Source organism: Mercenaria mercenaria, chromosome 10 (assembly GCF_021730395.1).
Source record: "Mercenaria mercenaria strain notata chromosome 10, MADL_Memer_1, whole genome shotgun sequence".
NCBI lineage: Eukaryota > Metazoa > Mollusca > Bivalvia > Venerida > Veneridae > Mercenaria > Mercenaria mercenaria.
Window position 1 is genome coordinate 293,380 of NC_069370.1, and position 6,344 is coordinate 299,723.

The following is a 6,344-nucleotide window of genomic DNA, read 5'->3' on the forward strand; positions in this document are numbered from 1 at the left end:
TAAAATCTTTATTAACTTCTTTCAGGTAAATTTTTGGTATGGTTTTGGTAAGCTTTTTATAAAGAGCATGTCATTCTCTTTCACTTAGATTTTTTCATGTATTTTACACTCATGGCTACTCTTGGAACTTGACGTTATTAAAAAACAAAAAGAAATTAAGTGTAGGCTTTTCAAAGTGTTTAAAGTAGACTAAACTTACACATTTTGCTTCAGATATTTTGAGAAAGTCACTTTTTAAATATCAAATATTTCTATTTTTACATAGAGAAGGGAATAATCATTAATATATTTAGAGAATTTGTGCACTTAGCTATCATTTCACTCAGAAAAAAGTCTGTAAAGATGAATTTGAATTTTTAAGTACCATCTCTTTACAAAAACTACCTAGAGGGCTTTTTACAAAAACAATATCGACCATGTTTTAATGACGGTTGTTTAAGGCACTTGAAATGCAACATGGATCTTTTTAAATAAAAATTCAACATCACTTCTTTATAAGTATTGTATTTGCTCGTTTTGAATATGTTAATGACAAATATTTCCTAAATAAATATGTTTAGTGTTTGACATTTTGGAAATGGATTCAAATTTATACTGGGACCTATATAATTCATCATTTTACGATGAAATGCAATACTGCAAAATTAGAATTAACTTCCTTGACCGAAGTGAAGGTCGCACCGGTAATATGACAGTTTTTGGACATAGTTTAAAGTTTTGAAATGTGTGAAACTATTTTAATAAATGAAAACAGTGAAGATAGTGCACAATTAAGACAACAGAATATTGCCGTACGCTTTTCTTCTTTTTCAGGATTCATTTATTTGGTTGTTACCGCGAAAATATAAGCAAAGAGGTTACTTTGATTACTTCCTTAGATAAGGAGTTTTGCTTCTGAAAATCATACAGGCTTGTACTTACAAATACTCTTGTTATACGGCCAGGAAAATAATAACATTACCATAAACAATCTTCCAGTATTTAAGTATTTCTTGAATGTTAAATACGAAGATTAGCATCTCATCTGTAGCACTTTTTTCTGTGACCTATGTAATAAATTTTCCGTGTAATAAATTACATGATCACCACTAGTCCCGTAATAAAAATGGTATTGATATGCAATAAATGTGCAAAAAGGTGTTGATCTGTAATAAAGATTTTTGCTCTCTATGGCTGTCTCATAAGCTCCTAAAAAGATTTACTCAAAATATTGCATTACATATCGCTAAAAGATTCGGTATGTTTATAATTATGTTAGTTTTTGAAATACGAGACAGTGGTTCTATCGTTTCTTTATATCCAATCCATTAGATACAGGCCATGATGTGTATCACCAACTTGTTTGGATATAACTCATAACACGTAGCAAAGTTGCGTTGTATGCATTTTTGTTTTATTTGATATCAAAAATATCAGTTTCACTAAATACAAGTTTGCCAGCTTTTTGCACTTCTTTACAATTTCGATATAGTTTTGAAGAAAATCATTCATTGGATATTTCATTAATCCAAAATACACATTCCGATATAGCTAGAGCGGTTGTATGACATATTTTCTTTAATTTTATGAATACCAAAGAAATTCTCATTAAATATGATACTACAAACAAATGAGGTGTGGCTACATTCTTTTTCAATATTAAAATCAATATACTGTTTTCATTGAAATTGTAATGTCCTTATGTACATTACTTGTCCCTATTTTAAACTTACTATTAACACGATTGATGAACTTTGAAAGTCACTGGTCTTGAATAAGAATATTTTCGGGATCTGAAGGATAGTCATTGTTTTGGATATTCAACATTACATTCAACTATAGACTTTGTCTGATTAAGCATGTTGTTCTTCTGAAACTACTGACTCTTATCTTTGGAAGGAAGATGTCGTTTTAGGTGGCCCATTTAATGTTTTCTGAGGGCAACGGCCGACTCATGGCCCATCCATGGACGTTATTTACGTCGATGTACATAATATATTTGTTTTTTGATTTTTGACTATAGTACATGTATTTCATGTATTTATTATTTGTTTATAAAACATAAAATAATAAAAAAATATCCAACAATACATACATGAATATGTACTTGTTGGATATTAGATATTTGATGTTGTTTTTCTTTTTTTTTCGTTACGGATTATTTTGTTGTGGCCCTTCTTAGCTCTGTGACTTGTTTGCCGTGCTCTGTGCTTCCGAGATCTACCCTTACCAATTATCTTTTGCTGTAAAAGCGATAAAACACCTTTCTCTTCATAATTCGTTTTGAATTTTAAGGTATACGTTTATATTTTATGTTAAGTCTAGTCTTATTCTAGTTATTTTTAACATGTTATTCCAAGACAACAAAATGACTACTAAAGTAAAGCAAGTGTCAAGTTTTTAATATCCAAAGAACAGTTTTCTAAAATGTCAGCTAGAATTAAGACATTAGTTTTCAAGAATAAATTATTATATTCTCCAATCGTGTTCATTTTGAATTTAAGCATGTTCGCACTCGCTCTCAGATATACGACTTTCAATAAAGACTGGAAAATATTCAGTTTTCGGAGGTAATATTTTCAGTCATAAATCCATTTAATCACATATTTAAACACCTTTTGTTTATAGAATATCAATTTTATTTTGATTAAATTCCTTACTTTCATCTAGAAATAAAAAAAAAACTACATCAACAAGAAAGATAATTTTATTCGGTATTTTTGTATAAGAAATTTCGAGAAAAAAGCAGGATATAAGCTATTTTAAACATCTCTTTTACCGAACGTGGTTACTTAAAACTTTAAAAAAAATCGGGTACCATGTAAGTGCTTGGTATTTCACTAACAATATTACCCAAATATTCTATGTTGGTCATTAACAGAATGGCACTGAAGCCGTCTAAAAACTCATTTTCATATATAGAAGTGTTTGCATATAAGAGAAGATGCGTTACAATGGAAACATGAGCCCCGCGACATATTCATTTAGAGCTTAACTTAGACAGCTAACGTGCATACTAGCAAAATAACCATTTATGCAGACATCTACAGATAACAATGAAACCAAAATACACTGAAAAGTGTTAAATATCTGTATTTTGCTTCTTCTTGCAATATAAAATAACTTTGGAGGGTCATGTACTTCAAACCTGGATAACAATTTTACTTTAAGTACAGAGATAAACGAAATTGAGATCGTAGGAGTAAAGGATATATACTTTAACCATTCTAATATGTTTGACGATACCGTTTTACTCTATGTTTTTTTTTTTTAAATTGTTGCCATTTTATTATTTTTTAATATTTTTATATTCTGTTGTTTTTTTTTTGTATTTTCTAGCCAGCTACTCTATATACTTTAACCATTCTAATATGTTTGACGATACCGTTTTACTCTATGTTTTTTAAATTGTTGCCATTTTATTATTTTTTAATATTTTTATATTCTGATGTTGTTTTTTTGTACTTTCTAGACAGCTACTCTATATACTTTAACCATTCTAATATATTTGACGATACCGTTTTACTCTATGTTTTTTTAAATTATTGCCATTTTATTAGTTTTTAATATTTTTATATTCTGTTGTTGTTGTTTTTTTTTGTATTTTCTAGCCAGCTACTCTATATACTTTAACCATTCTATTTAGTAATATGTTTGCCGATACCGTTTTACTCTATGTTTTTTTTAAGTTGCCATTTTATTATTTTTCAATATTTTTATATTCTGTTTTTTTTTTTTTGTATTTTCTAGCCAGCTACTCTATATACTTTAACCATTCTAATATGTTTGACGATACCGTTTTACTCTATGTTTTTTAAATTGTTGCGATTTTATCATTTTTTAATATTTTTATATTCTGTTGTTTTTTTTTTGTATTTTCTAGCCATATACTTTAACCATTCTAATGAATATATATACACATATATATATATATTATTTGGCGATATATGACCGTTTTGTGTCGAATCGCCGTAAAACCCAACTCATATATATATATGATAGCAACTTCAAATAGCAGCTGGGAATGTCTAGCCGTCAATTAACTGGGCGTAACTTGATCCAGCCGTCCAGTAATAAATTTATTAAGACTGAAAATTGACTTACTATAATTAAGGTATTACGTTGCTTTTTGTGTTATAAACGCTCCTGCGAAGAAAGTTTCTCTCATTATTTATCTTGTAGCCCTGCTGACTGCAAGTGATTCTGCCTTTGTGTCCAGTGCAGACCAATATGGATGTGCGGGCTGATCTTATTCTACACTGCTTTTCATGCAGTAAATTTTCATAAAACACTAATTTGAATAATAAGTTGTACTGCCAAAAGTTCCTTTAGAGAATAAGCGGTGTAAAAATTAATGACATTTTCAGCTGTTGTGATGTACCGAGACAACATTTTGTGTAGTAGATATTAAGTATACCGTTTTAAAAACTGTACTGGTATTGTGTCTATGAAATGTTTTTTCATATAATAGCATTTATAAATGTAATGTCAGTATATTAAAGCTTTTCCTTTAAAGAAAATATCAGATATTGTTTATACATTCAAATCTTTTCGCCATTATAAAATTTGTCACATTTCCGCTTTAACTGTTATTGAAAGAACAAAATATATTGAATGTTTGGTCCAATGTAAGCCTTGTATTTATGTTCTGGTATATGTTGCTATGTTGGGCAGACAAAAGACGGTACGTCCTGCTACCTGACGGACAGACGCAGGATAAATATCCGGTTACGAGGCAGCTAGACACTTACATAAAAATTTGTTTCTTGCTTTCTGCATATAACTGTCTTATAGCTTTACTTTTCAACATATAGAGATAGCTTAGGTGATTAGTCTGATTTTATTGTGGATATTTCATAAAACTTTATTCTTTTTAACACGGTTGAAATATTGTTTGGTGATATGACAATGCTTGTCAGTAAAATCCTCTACCTCTAGGCATTTTCTTGAAAAACGAGAAAGTCTATTTTATCATAATTATATAACTTGTTTCTAGATCATAATTCAAAATTGTTAAATTTAAACTGACACTTCTTGATCGGAGGTATTAGCCTTTGTCAGGAAACGAATTATACAACCCATGGAAGTACCTACGCCTTTAGTATCTTAAACAATGAAAATGGTCATATCTCTAAGGTGACTATGTGTTAGACTAGCTGACAAACGAAGTAGACTGGCTTTGTTAAAACGTAGCTGGTGAGACCATATATCTCATATATAAAACTTTCCTCTGGCTACCTTGCCTAAATTATTCGTTTACCAATGATTCTTAAATGATTTCAATTATGGGCTAGATGATTTCAGGGGGATCAGGCTAATCACTAAATGTTTCAAAGTAACGATTTTCAGTTAATAATAATTAGCTCAAGCTCGAATAGGATGGAAACTCTATGTTTGACTGTTTTTTTGTGTTTTTTTTGTTGAAGTTGCCGTCAGACAATGTCTTTGAATCAACAACATACAAGTCCTACCGCATAGATGCTTGGTCTCTGTCCTCTGAATTTGACAATACAACTCTAAATGATTGCCTTGACTGCTAGATACTCAGTGCCTATATGCTATTACTTGTAACATTCAACTACCGTACAGGTATATCCCCAATGCCTTGGCTGTACTTCGCCAGTAACGCTGAACCGTCTATAAGCTGGAACTCTTCTACTATCTCAGTAGATTACCAAATTCTGGGTCTCTGTGTCAGTTTCTGATGCTCAGCCTATATTTGCTATCGTCTATAGCATTCAACTACCCTCAAGGAGAAGCTCCTATGCGCTGACCCTATAGTTCGACACCTGTTGAAATTCTGCATCGCTATGAACTTCAAACTTTTTCTTTTTAATAATGTATCAATCCTGACAGTGTAGTTGCAATAACATCCTGATCAAATTAATAACATAAATTATTAGTTAAATCCTCGATGTGTCTTCTTCTATCGCTGAGTACCGAGTGATCTCTCTGTTCTCTGTCTACCTATTTATACCTTAGCAGACGTGTATTTATATAACTTGTTTCTAATTGGTCAAATTTGTACATAGTACAATAAGTACTTGCTCTAACAAATGCCTGGTTCCATTTAGCTGTTGTAGTGTGTGATGCTGGGATCCAGCTATCAACATAATGATGAATGACCCAAATGCTATTATCAACAGCAATTCAACAATAAGTATAGCAATGATAGCAATAAAAAGTGGGGGGAGTCAAGCACTATCTGTGCTTATGTATTACGTTATCAATGTATCAAACATTATGCATACAAACTATTCTGACAGCCTTGTTAAGCTGTATCTGTTTTGGGTATATTCGTTTCACCATTTCTGTAAAAAGGTAATGGTTGTTCATATTTAAAATTTGATAAATATGTTATCTAG